The following is a 13632-nucleotide window of genomic DNA, read 5'->3' as shown; positions in this document are numbered from 1 at the left end:
AATAAGACATTAGGGGGGGAGAGAGAGAGAGAGAGAGAGAGAGAGAGAGAGAGAGAGAGAGAGAGAGAGAGAGAGAGAGAGAGAGAGAGAGAGAGAGAGAGAGAGAGAGAGCGCCTTACTATAGTGCTTATGACCTAGACAGGTATTTGAATCCCTATGGGAGGGCCACCTACTAACTCGGGGTGGGGATTAGGTAAGAGCGTTGGGGGCCACTTTCGCATTCCACATGAGACGTACGGAAAGAACAGTGGTCCCTAGTGAAGATTTGCTGGCCGTCAGAGTGAGGACGCTCACTCCAAGAAGAGGTTTGGGCAATGAGTGAAACATAGATGGGCAATGAGTGAAACATTGCCCAAACCTCTTCTTGGAGTGAGTGTCCTCACTCCGACGGCCAGCAAATCTTCACTAGGGACCACTGTTCTTTCCGTACGTCTCATGTGGAATGCGAAAGTGGCCCCCAACCCCCAACGCTCTTACCTAATCCCCACCCCGAGTTAGTAGGTGGCCCTCCCATAGGGATTCAAATACCTGTCTAGGTCATAAGCACTATAGTAAGGCGCTCTCTCTCTCTCTCTCTCTCTCTCTCTCTCTCTCTCTCTCTCTCTCTCTCTCTCTCTCTCTCTCTCTCTCTCTCTCTCTCTCTTAATTTGCTGGTAATCGGAAAATTAATAATCCTCAAGTTTAATATTCGGGAATAGTTTTCTATATTCTCCATTTTCCTCTGTATTTCACTCTCGCCTTTTATCTGATGTAGTTGAATCTTCTCTACTTGTGATAATCGTTGCTCTATATCATTTATATCCTTCTGTTGTGCTACCATTACCTCAGCATTACTTTTCACTACTAAATTAGTTTCATTCACTGCTTGTGTTAAATTATTAATAGAAGAGTCCAGTTTAGACAGACAAGTCCATAAGGTTTCCAAAGTTATGTTTGTCGGTCTCATTATTATTTCATGACATATTTTCTCCTTAATTACAACTCCTTGGTTATCTTTGAGAACCTTGGAAGAAGTTTGATCTCGAACAGATTTTTGATCCACTGTTTTAGGCGACACAGTCTTTACTTTTGGTATCTCCAATTCATCTCCAGTAATTTCACCAATTTCCTCCAGGCTCTTAGATTCACCTTGAGAATTATCTGGCATACTAAGGGATAACAACCCTTCTTTGCCAGGTGGTGCTGGTACATCTGGCGCCCCTGGACTTAATGAGATGCCCTCGGCCAATGGGGATGGGTTTTGCTCCAAATCCATCCCCATAGCGGCCCCCTCAAGAGGGGTGTTCTGTGGGGAATTCAGCCAATCTGCTACAGTCCTTTGAATCAAGTTCACTATTGGGGTACTAGAGATAGGCCTTACTTTGGCCTTCCTTTTAGTATGAGGCATGTAATTGTTATCACTTAATAACAGGAAAGGGAACTGTGATCTAGAAAGGCAGAGGCAACTTACAATATCGGATAAACTTCTCTTGTGAAGGTCGAGGAGTTACTTTATAAGAAAAAAAATTGCCTACCTGCGGCTTTAAAAGCTGTCCAAGGATAAATACGTTTCTCCTTTATCTTTCACCAGAACTTACTAAGTGTTAGTTATTTCCCATACGTATCCAGGCGGATCCGGTCGGAGCCGGGCAGAGCCGCGTGCCGTAGGAGGGCCGGTTTATAATTCCTTACCGGCCCCTCGTATTGACGTAAGAGCTGGTGATTGGCTGTTCTGGATGCCATCGGGGCAGACTCGCGTCTACCCCCGGAAGTCCGATTTCATTCACACAGCAAACAATAAGTACGGAGCTGTTTCAAGTAGGCAGCCGCGGGTAGCAAATCAAGGAAATAGCTTCAGACAGTCACAGAAAAAGTCTCCTCACCTCCGGGACCTAGTCTTAAAGACTGCTCAACCTACCCACTCGAGTTCCCCAAACTCCACCAGAGGCGGGAATTGACATTGGACTGGCATGCCAAGCACAGAGACTGGAGGGGAGAGGAATCCCTAAAATCAACTCCTCCTCTTTCACATCCTTTTTTTTTTTTTAAACACTTTACCTGAGCTCAGCCCGTCCTGGCTGAGAATGGAGTTGGTCTCCAGCTGCTGGGGGAAAGGGCATGTATCTTCACCGCCACGCTTGGTTTCCTGCACCCACTTGTCTTTCAGCTTTTTTTTTTGTTTGTTTGGTTGGTTGTTTGTTTGTTTGTTTTTTTACAGCTAAATCCACACTGGAAAAACCAGTTACCAGATTAAGTAAAAAAATGTCCAAGAGGCGTGGTCATTGTTAAAAAATACCATTCTAGAAGCACAGTCCAGATGTATTCCACACATTAAGAAAGGTGGAAAGAAGGCAAAACGATTACCGGCATGGTTAAAAGGGGAGGTGAAAGAAGCTATTTTAGCCAAAAGATCTTCATTCAAAAATTGGAAGAAGGATCCAACAGAAGAAAATAGGATAAAGCATAAACATTGGCAAGTTAAATGTAAGACATTGATAAGACAGGCTAAGAGAGAATTTGAAAAGAAGTTGGCTATAGAAGCAAAAACTCACAGTAAAAACTTTTTTAAATATATCCGAAGCAGAAAGCCTGTGAGGGAGTCAGTTGGACCGTTAGATGATCGAGGGGTTAAAGGGGCACTTAGAGAAGATAAGGCCATCGCGGAAAGATTAAATTATTTCTTTGCTTCGGTGTTTACTGAAGAGGATGTTGGGGAGGTACCCGTAATGGAGAAGGTTTTCATGGGTAATGATTCAGATGGACTGAATCAAATCACGGTGAACCTAGAAGATGTGGTAGGCCTGATTGACAAACTGAAGAGTAGTAAATCACCTGGACCGGATGGTATACACCCCAGAGTTCTGAAGGAACTAAAAAATGAAATTTCAGACCTATTAGTAAAAATTTGTAACTTATCATTAAAATCATCCATTGTACCTGAAGACTGGAGGATAGCAAATGTAACCCCAATATTTAAAAAGGGCTCCAGGGGCGATCCGGGAAACTACAGACCGGTTAGCCTGACTTCAGTGCCAGGAAAAATAGTGGAAAGTGTTCTAAACATCAAAATCACAGAACATATAGAAAGACATGGTTTAATGGAACAAAGTCAGCATGGCTTTACCCAGGGCAAGTCTTGCCTCACAAATCTGCTTCACGTTTTTGAAGGAGTTAATAAACATGTGGATAAAGGTGAACCGGTAGATATAGTATACTTGGATTTTCAGAAGGCGTTTGACAAAGTTCCTCTTGAGAGGCTTCTAGGAAAAGTAAAAAGTCATGGGATAGGTGGCGATGTCCTTTCGTGGATTGCAAACTGGCTAAAAGACAGGAAACAGAGAGTAGGATTAAATGGGCAATTTTCTCAGTGGAAGGGAGTGGACAGTGGAGTGCCTCAGGGATCTGTATTGGGACCCTTACTGTTCAATATATTTATAAATGATCTGGAAAGAAATACGACGAGTGAGATAATCAAATTTGCAGATGACACAAAATTGTTCAGAGTAGTTAAATCACAAGCAAATTGTGATAAATTGCAGGAAGACCTTGTGAGACTGGAAAATTGGGCATCCAAATGGCAGATGAAATTTAATGTGGATAAGTGCAAGGTGATGCATATAGGGAAAAATAACCCATGCTATAATTACACAATGTTGGGTTCCATATTAGGTGCTACAACCCAAGAAAGAGATCTAGGTGTCATAGTGGATAACACATTGAAATCGTCGGTGCAGTGTGCTGCGGCAGTCAAAAAAGCAAACAGAATGTTGGGAATTATTAGAAAAGGAATGATGAATAAAACGGAAAATGTCATAATGCCTCTGTATCGCTCCATGGTGAGACCGCACCTTGAATACTGTGTACAATTCTGGTCGCCGCATCTCAAAAAAGATATAATTGCGATGGAGAAGGTACAGAGAAGGGCTACCAAAATGATAAAGGGAATGGAACAACTCCCCTATGAGGAAAGACTAAAGAGGTTAGGACTTCTCAGCTTGGAGAAGAGACGACTGAGGGGGGATATGATAGAGGTGTTTAAAATCATGAGAGGTCTAGAACGGGTAGATGTGAATCGGTTATTTACTCTTTCGGATAGTACAAAGACTAGGGGGCACTCCATGAAGTTAGCATGGGGCACATTTAAAACTAATCGGAGAAAGTTCTTTTTTACTCAACGCACAATTAAACTCTGGAATTTGTTGCCAGAGAATGTGGTTCGTGCAGTTAGTATAGCTGTGTTTAAAAAAGGATTGGATAAGTTCTTGGAGGAGAAGTCCATTACCTGCTATTAAGTTCACTTAGAGAATAGCCACTGCCATTAGCAATGGTTACATGGAATAGACTTCGTTTTTGGGTACTTGCCAGGTTCTTATGGCCTGGATTGGCCACTGTTGGAAACAGGATGCTGGGCTTGATGGACCCTTGGTCTGACCCAGTATGGCATTTTCTTATGTTCTTAAGACACTCATCTGAGGAAGAATCCATCAAAATCACCTCAGGAAATCTCGACTGAGGGAGGGTCCATGAGGTATCATCACAGGAGAGCAGGTCAATAAACGTCTATCCTTCTTTCTCCTTCTATTAAACTCCAACGCAATCCCCGGTAGGGAGATGCACGTTCACCATCTGCTGGAGACGGAGAATACTGGCGGGCTGATGTCACTGCAGGGGTATATATATTGTGATGTCAGCTTTGCTCTGTCTGCATCTGCTGGTAGAAGTGCATAACCCATTGGTCCCCTCACAGCATATGCAGGGACCTCTTAGCCAAATCTGATAGATAATGCTAGATAAAGACCCTATCTCAGAGGGGTAAAAGATGACAAAAAATCCAAGTGTGAGCAGGAGCTAGCTAGGGGAGCATCCACCTACAACTAGTGCATCACGTGACCGATTTTACTTTTATCATGTTCTTTTTATGGGTAGTCTTTGATTTTCCCCTTCAACTTTGGGAAGTGTGCATCTCTGATTGTCACAGTTGGTGAACCCTTGTACTGAGGCATGATTGGTACTGCCTAGAAGGCAAACCCGCTAGGCCCCGCCGTCAATAGGCAGACACGTTCGGAGACAGGAGCTAGACTTCACCTTTACCAACCCCTTTCCCCGCAGGTGGTGCCCTTGGGTTCGGGGGCTGGCAGGACTTAAGTGAGGTCCCAGCGAGCAGAAGTCCAGTGGCAGGCCAAGGATCAGGGCAGGCAGCATAATGGCAAAGACCGCGGGTCAGGCAGAAGTCGATGCAGACACTGATCAGATAGAGGCAGTTACCAGGCAAGGGTCGATACAGGCAGGTTTCAATCGAAAATGGAGTACCAAGCTGGAGTCGGGGCAGGCAGTGAAGAGAGAAGTCCAAAAATATACAGGGGTCAAGTGTAAGGAATCAGTCGGAACAGTAAGGGAACAGAAGGAAGCGGGAATCAAGGGCAAGGAGGCTATAGAGACAAGGCCAGGCAGATAATGGAGGCAAGGTCAGGACTGGAAAAGGGCAGGATCCAGAACAAAGGCAAGAGCAGGAACTGGAAGAGTTATGGGCAGGCACAAGGCAGGAAGTAAGCAACATGCACTGCGACAAGCAAGAGGACCTGTTGCTGAAGCGTCGTGTGTAGAACAGCTAGGGTTTAAATACCCAGCATGTGACGTTATCAGGAAGTGCTGCCACTGGGCTTTCCTGCTGTGGGCCCTCATAGCCCGGCGCATGCACCTGCCTAGGGGGAGCTCCGGGCCAGAAGGAGGCAGGAGATGTCAGCGTTCTGGCCGTGAGATGGCACCTGCAGTGTCCAGGGTGAGTGGGGCCGGTCGTGGGGATGTCCTGTGGTTGGCCCAATGTTACACTGATATTTTAGAATTTGTATACTACAGGAGGAAATGCATTTCTGTTTCTATTTCTCCAGTGTTCACTGCATGCAGAGTCTGGCATCTGGGGCTTCTAGTCCGGATTTTGTCTCTATTTCTATTTTGTGATCGCTTTGCATTTGGTGAGAGTCTGTCTGTGTGACTGAGGTGAGCTACTTTGCCATACTTTCTGAATAGAGAGACTGAAAGCAGTCTGGCTTGTTCTGTACTCCAGTCTGCATCTCTGAATAAGTGCATTGGTGTTCTAGGGCCCAATGCAATATTTATAATGCTGTCTTTGCATAGGGAGGATTTTTGCTGTTTGAGTCCTGTGTGTTATTGCTATTTTGGTATAGCAAATTTGATACATAAGTGCCCAGTGTGTTTTTGCAGGTTTTTATGTTACGTCAGAGTGCCTGCTAATGGGAGGAATACATGTTATTATAACTGAAGAACGAATCAATGAAAAAATAAAACCCTTACTAGTACATGACTCTCATGAGAACGCTAAACCTTAATATGGAGCAGATTTTAAAAGGTACGCATGCACAAATGTACGCCCAATTTTATAACATGCGCGCACAGCCGCACGCATGTTATAAAATCAGGGGTCGGTGCGCGCAAGGGGGTGCAGACTAGTGCACCTTGCGCACGCCGAGCCCTCGGGGAGACCAGCTGGCTTTCCCACCCCCCCCCCCCACCTTCCCCTACCTGTCCTGCTCCCCAGCCCGAAAAAACAAACAAACCCGTACCTTTATTTGACAAGATACGCCTGCCCATTTTTTTCAAGCCCCAGGACTTACACGCGCCACCGGACCTTTTGAAACTAGGCCCGGTGCGCGTAACCCCCCCTACGCGCGTAAATCCTCCGAAAACCTGCCCCATATGTATATATACCTTCATAATAAAGGCAAATTTGCTTGCCAATAGATGGCTAGTGCACCAATCTCACTCTGAAATGCTCTGTTAGAATTATAAGTCCAAACAGTCTCATTTGCTATTTTTTAATATTTTCTTTATGCATTTAAAAATATTCAGAACAGTCCAAAACTTAACTTGACGTGCTCAGACGTAGTCTATGTTTCAGAAAGATTCTTCTGTTTTAGGGGGACTATTCGATCTGAGAGTAGACAGCATCTCTTTAAAAAAAAATCAACAGATTTATGTGTAATTAAGGATCTCTGACCAATGAAAAACTGCCACATTTAAATGCCTGATAGGAGGAGACAAATCTTGGTTACTAAATGTACTCATGATATAACCCAATCCAAAAATAAAAAAAAATAGCTGTATCAAGATCAAATCAAGGAATACCATGCTACTTTCTGATTCAAGCCCAAAGGGCAAACTGTATTGAGTGTACAAATCCAGTATTGTTCTCTGTGGTTCAAAATTGCCTCTGTATCCCTGCCACACTTAAGGATGGCACATAATCAATAACCAATCACTTCAACAACGAGAACGTGTGACAATGATCTAAAGAATGTTGAACTTTTTGTGTAATAGACAACTTCAGTGTTCATTAAGCCTGATTTTAATAGCTCTTCTTGTTCGTCCAAAATATAACATTTTACATGGGGATGATATTACATAAATAATCCCTATTGATAAACAATCAGTATAGGGGCGGATTTTAAAAGGCCTGCGCGCCGGCGGCCTATTTTGCATAGGCCGCCGGCGCGCATAAAGTGCCGGGGCTTTGGAAAAGGGGCGTGTCGGGGGCGTTCCCGAAACGACGTGGCGTTTCGGGGGCATGGTTGAGGCCTCCGGACCAGCCCCCGGGACCGGAACACGGAGCGGGGCTGCCGGCTGGCGCGCGCAAAGTTACGCCTGCTGAAAGCAGGCGTAACTTTGCCAACAAAGGTGGGGGGGGGGGAGTTAGGGAGGGGAAGGTGGGGGGAGAGCGAAGGAAAGTTCCCTCCGAGGCCGCTCCGAAATCGGAGCGGCCTCGGAGGGAACAGGCAGTGCGCGCTGGGCTCGGTGCGCGCAGGTTGCACAAATGTGCACCCCCTTGCGCGAGCCGACCCCGGATTTTATAAGATACGCGCGTATCTTATAAAATCCAGCGTACTTTTTTAAGATCTACCCCATAATGTTTTAGCTTCATATTGCAAGTGGATCTGTTTGGAGGAGACCATTCAGTCCCTGTGATGGCTTGAATGCAATGTGTACATGAGTTATGAACATGGTTTCCTCTTTGTCTTATCTCCACTGTTATATTCTCAATGCTAATATCTGGGCTTGATATTTGAAATCATTAACATCAGAACAAATACAATACTATTTGTCCACAGAAAAACCCTTAATAATGGGTGCAGAGCAGAATTAGGATGCCTCCCTTACTACTCACTATGAATATTCAAATTCTGGTGTCATCTCAGAAACATTGAGACAAATGCCCTTCATGGCATACTCCCAGGTACCACTAATATTATAAAGACAGTATAATCCTCTTGGTGATCAACGACTCCAATATGTTGTTTAAACAAAACGTTGATTGCTCTATATTCAACTTCTATTTTTCTTTTTACTGTTTACCCCAAAAGATATTTATTATTTTAAAATTTTATTCATTTTTTCCCTTTTTCTAGGACCTTCATAACAGCCACAGATATAGAGCAATGCTACTCCATTTTTTTCACCGCATAGGGTCATTTTAAATCATTTGGCCCAGTATGGCAACCAACGGCCCAAGAGCAGGAGATCGCTCCCGGGACCCCCACTGGACCACCAGGGCCTTTTGGATAATTTGTAAAGGAGAACAGTCCCCAAACAGAGTTGATAATACCGGAGGTGTTCCTGCTGAAGTGGGAAGCGAAACATGATTATGTCGGACTAGACAACTGAATACTCACCCGAAAAAAATATTTAAAAAATTGTGTGTGGACATTTTGGACCAAATGATTAAAAATGACCCTATGCGGTGAAAAAATGGAGTAACATTGCTCTATATCCGTGGGGTGTTATGAAGGTCCTAGAAAAAGGGGAAAAAAATGAATAAAATGTAAAAATAATAAATATCTTTTGGGGTAAATAGTAAAAAAATAGAAGTTGAATATAGAACAATCAACGTTTTGTTTAAACAACATCCTCCCAGGTACACCATGAAGTAACACAAAATCCTGGAAAAAAAACTCACACTCAGCATCTATGTAGAAAACCTACTGCACCAAACAGCACTAACACCTGGAACTCAAACAACTTCAACCTGGCCCATGAAAAGACAGCAATGCAAATATTGCAAAGGCTCTAAAACACCAATATACCTCCTATTGGGAGATGCAAATTGGAAAACAGAACAAACTGGACTGCTACACAGAAAATACACATGAGAATACCTCACTTCGGTCACATGTGCAAAACAAAACCAGACAGACTCTCAAATACAAAATAAACAATCACAGATTAGAAACAGAAAAAAAGCAGACAAAAACTGAACTGGACGTCCAGGAAGTCAAACTCTGCATGCAATGCAACATTGAAGAAATAAAAATAGAAATACTTTTGTATCTTACACAGCACAGGAGGAAATGTATCAGAGATGTACATTTCCCAAAGCTGACAGAGAAAATCAAACACTCCCCACCAGAATGAGCAGGAAAATTCTATATAATCTTGGGGGATATAGGAGAAACAGCAGATACAACAGCAAAGTATGTAGTATCCAGCCACCACGCCAGAAATGAAATCTAACCAGGGATAATACAAGCCAGAACCAAAACCTGAGACATGTCCCAGATACCGTACTTCTGTAACTTTATTTGATAATTTTTTCCTTTCTTTTTTTCTCATTTTAATCATTCTGTATATTACTTTGGTACTACATGTAAAATTCTTATGCCAATAAAGTTATTTGAATCTGATCTAGATGTTAAAGAGAGGAGACTCGGGTACCTCTCTTTTAAGAACATAAGAACATGCCATACTTGGTCAGACCAAGGGTCCGTCAAGCCCAGCATCCTGTTTCCAACAGTGGCCAATCCAGGCCATAAGAACCTGACAAGAACCCAAAAACTAAGTCTATTCCATGTTACCATTGCTAGTAATAGCAGTGGCTATTTCCTAAGTCAACTCTATTAATAGCAGGTAATGGACTTCTCCTCCAAGAACTTATCCAATCCTTTTTATACACAGCTATACTAACTGCACTAACCACATCCTCTGGCAACACATTCCAGAGTTTAATTGTGCATTGAGTGAAAAAGAACTTTCTCCGATTAGCTTTAAATTTGCCACATGCTAACTTCATGGAGTGCCCCCTAGTCTTTCTATTATCCGAAAGAATAAAATAACCGATTCACATCTACCCGTTCTAGACCTCTCATGATTTTAAACACCTCTATCATATCCCCCTTCAGCCATCTCTTCTCCGAGCTGAAAAGTCCTAATCTCTTTAGTCTTTCCGCTTAGGGGAGCTGTTCCATTCCCCTTATCGTTTTGGTTGCCCTTCTCTGTACCTTCTCCATCGCAATTATATCTTTTTTGAGATTCAGCGACCAGAATTGTACACAGTATTCAAGGTGCGGTCTCACCATGGAGCGATACAGAGGCATTATGACATTTTCCATTTTATTCACCATTCCCTTTCTAATAATTCCCAACATTCTGTTTGCTTTTTTGATTGCTGCAAGCACACTGAACCAACGATTTCAATGTGTTATCCACTATGACGCCTAGATCTCTTTCTTGGGTTGTAGCACCTAATATGGAACCCAACATTGTGTAACTATGGCATGGGTTATTTTTTCCTATATGCATCACCTTGCACTTATCCACATTAAATTTCATCTGCTATTCGGATGCCCAATTTTCCGGTTTCACAAGGTCTTCCTGCAATTTATCACAATCTGCTTGTGATTTAACTACTCTGAACAATTTTGTATCATCTGCAAATTTGATTATCTCACTCTTCGTATTTCTTTCCAGATCATTTATAAATATATTGAAAAGCATGGGTCCCAGTACAGATCCCTGGGGCACTCTACTGCCCACTCCCCTCTGTTTCCTGTCCTTTAGCCAGTCTGTAATCCACGAAAGGAGATAGCCACCTATCCCATGACTCCCTACCTTTCCCAGAAGCCTCTCATGTGGAACTTTGTCATACGCCTTCTGAAAATCCAAATACACTACATCAACCGGTTCACCTTTATCCACGTGTTTATTAACCCCTTCAAAAAAGTGAAGCAGATTTGTGAGGCAAGACTTGCCTTGGGTAAAGCCATGCTGACTTTGTTCCATTAAACCATGCCTTTCTATATGTTCTGTGATTTTGATATTTAGAACTCTTTCCACTATTTTTCCCAGCACTGAAGTCAGGCTAACCGGTCTGTAGTTTCCCAGATCGACTCTGGAGCCCCTTCCAAACACCGGGGCTACATTAGCTACCCTCCAGTCCTCAGGTACAATGGATGATTTTAATGATAGATTACAAATTTTTACTACTAGGTCTGAAATTTCATTTTTTAGTTCCTTCAGAACTCTGGGGTGTATACCATCCAGTCCAGGTGATTTACTACTCTTCAGTTTGTCAATCAGGTCTTCCACATCTTCTAGGTTCACCGTGATTTGGTTCAGGCCATCTGAATCATTACCCATGAAAACCTTCTCCATTACTGGTACCTCCCCAACATCCTCTTCAGTACCTCACTCCTTCCTGAAGCTGTCTGCCAGAATGTTGTTTATCTTTACCTTACATGGATTTAGATGTATCATAGATTTTTACCCCAGTTTCAGTTCGCATTAGCTTAAGATTGAAGCCAGAGTGTCAGACAGAATCAAAAGCTTCATTTCCTAGAAATTAAATAAAAGGACAAGTATCACCCTAAAATGGGCTAATCTTCATCCTTACTTACAGTGGGCCGATGCTATACAGTGTGCTCGGACACAGCTTAAATAGGTGCTAATCCACCTCCTAATGCAATAGGGGGATTAGCGCCTATTTAACGTGCGGAATGAGATAGCACTCATCAAATGCAAATGCATGTGAATGAGCCTATTACTCATTCACTCCGAATGCAAAAAGATAAATGTGGAGCGGGCGTTAATAGTTGAGCACATTGAAAAGAAATACAGAAAAGCAGAAAAAACTGCTTTTCTGTACTTCTTTTTTAAAGTAAAAAAAATAAAATAACTCAGCAGAAAGCCAAGTTATGAAGACCGACGCTGGTAAACTCGGCATCAGTTTTCATAGCCTGCCATCTGCCATTAATGAAAATGGCCACCGACAAACTTCCTTCCTTGCGTGACCTTCTAATTTCCATATTGCATGGCGTGGCCGCCATGCATGCAATATGGAAATTAGGAGGTCGTGCTGAAGTTAGCGCCTGCTTTCAGCGCACATAATTGCATCGGCCCCAGTGCCTTTTTGAGTGCTTGCAGTTTGTACTATTTTGGTAAGGGATTTTACTATAGTGTCATTCATTTTAGTCAAGGCTATCCAAGGACCTAACCCACACCCATCACATTACAATATGGGTTTCCAAATGTCTTTTTTTGCAGGGTTTTCTGGGTGGTGCCCTGTAACCAACTGGTGCTGGTTACCGGGCCCAACTGGCACCAATTTTATGTACTGGTAGATGGGGCAGAGCACTTAAGAATCTTTCATTCCTGCACAATTTAGGAATTTTTGAACCTGTGGATGGGGTAAAATAGATTCGGGGGGGGTGTTAAATTTTGACAGATTGGATTGCCATAGAGAATAGGACTTTTTTTGGTCAGTGAAACAGAGCAAGAGAATGACAGTTTCTATTGTGCATTGGTTATTGGGGAAAAAACAATAATTGTGTTAAAAAACAAAACAGAGGGAGGGGACAGCACAGGGCAGCAAAAAAATGCTAGCTTCAGCCTTGTTTCTTATAGATCTGGGTTAGCCACCATCAGAGATAGAATGCTGGGCTCAAAGAACCCTTGGTCTGACCCAGCATGGCACTCCTTATGTTCTTACATAACAGAATGCAAAAAAAGCCAAAAATATGCAAAGTGGATCTTTCATCATGCAAAGAAGTGAAGGGAAACCGGGGTCTATGGCTATACGCTAGGAATAGTATTGGACAGATCAGATGTGCCTTACAGTCCTTACCTGCTATCACTTTTTGTTTCTTCATTTCATTTGCTTTTTGTAAAGAGGCAATTGAAGCTACTGGTTTTGTCTAAGTGCATACAAAGTCCCAAGGCTTGTCAACAGGAAAAAAAAATTAGAAAAAGAAAAACGGGTAATGTTTGAACTGTAACACATTTTTAATAAACCCTCCACAGGCTGTAACTTCAGACGTCCTTCTGCCCGGATTCCTCCTACAGCACCCTGGTAATCAACCAGTCCCAACAACTTCAAATCATAATACGTACTTGTAAGAAGCACTTTCAAAAGAATATCTCCAATTTTAAATAGACTTCCTGAAGCATGCTCTTTTTCCATTATTTTTTATTAGTGTAGTCCCAAACTCTACGCAAACAGTAAATGAAATAAAAATTAATAACTCCCAGCTCCCCTTTATTTCTTAATCTCAAGCAAACTGCCCCCAACATGAAATTGTATAATGCTAGTCACACCCAGGACCATGTCATATGGTAACGTCCCACATATACTTCTTGAGCTCAACCCAGGAAGATCTGAAACAATCAAAAATAAATACAACACTCGCCACCCCCCGGAAGACAGAAGGGGAAACACCATCCCACAGCGCCCAAACCGAGAAAAGTAGAGCCCTGATTGACAACTGAAAGCCACCTCTTGTGTGCTTAGGTTACCCAATCAAATTCCAAGAGGGGTGGGTCCAGCGTTGAGTGAGAAGGAGGTGAAAGAAGGCGGGAACTTCTGCCTACACG

This window comes from Rhinatrema bivittatum, chromosome 5 (genome assembly GCF_901001135.1).
Source record: "Rhinatrema bivittatum chromosome 5, aRhiBiv1.1, whole genome shotgun sequence".
In the NCBI taxonomy this organism is placed as follows: domain Eukaryota; kingdom Metazoa; phylum Chordata; class Amphibia; order Gymnophiona; family Rhinatrematidae; genus Rhinatrema; species Rhinatrema bivittatum.
The sequence above is the reverse complement of the archived record's forward strand: the minus strand, read 5'-3'. Positions refer to the sequence as shown.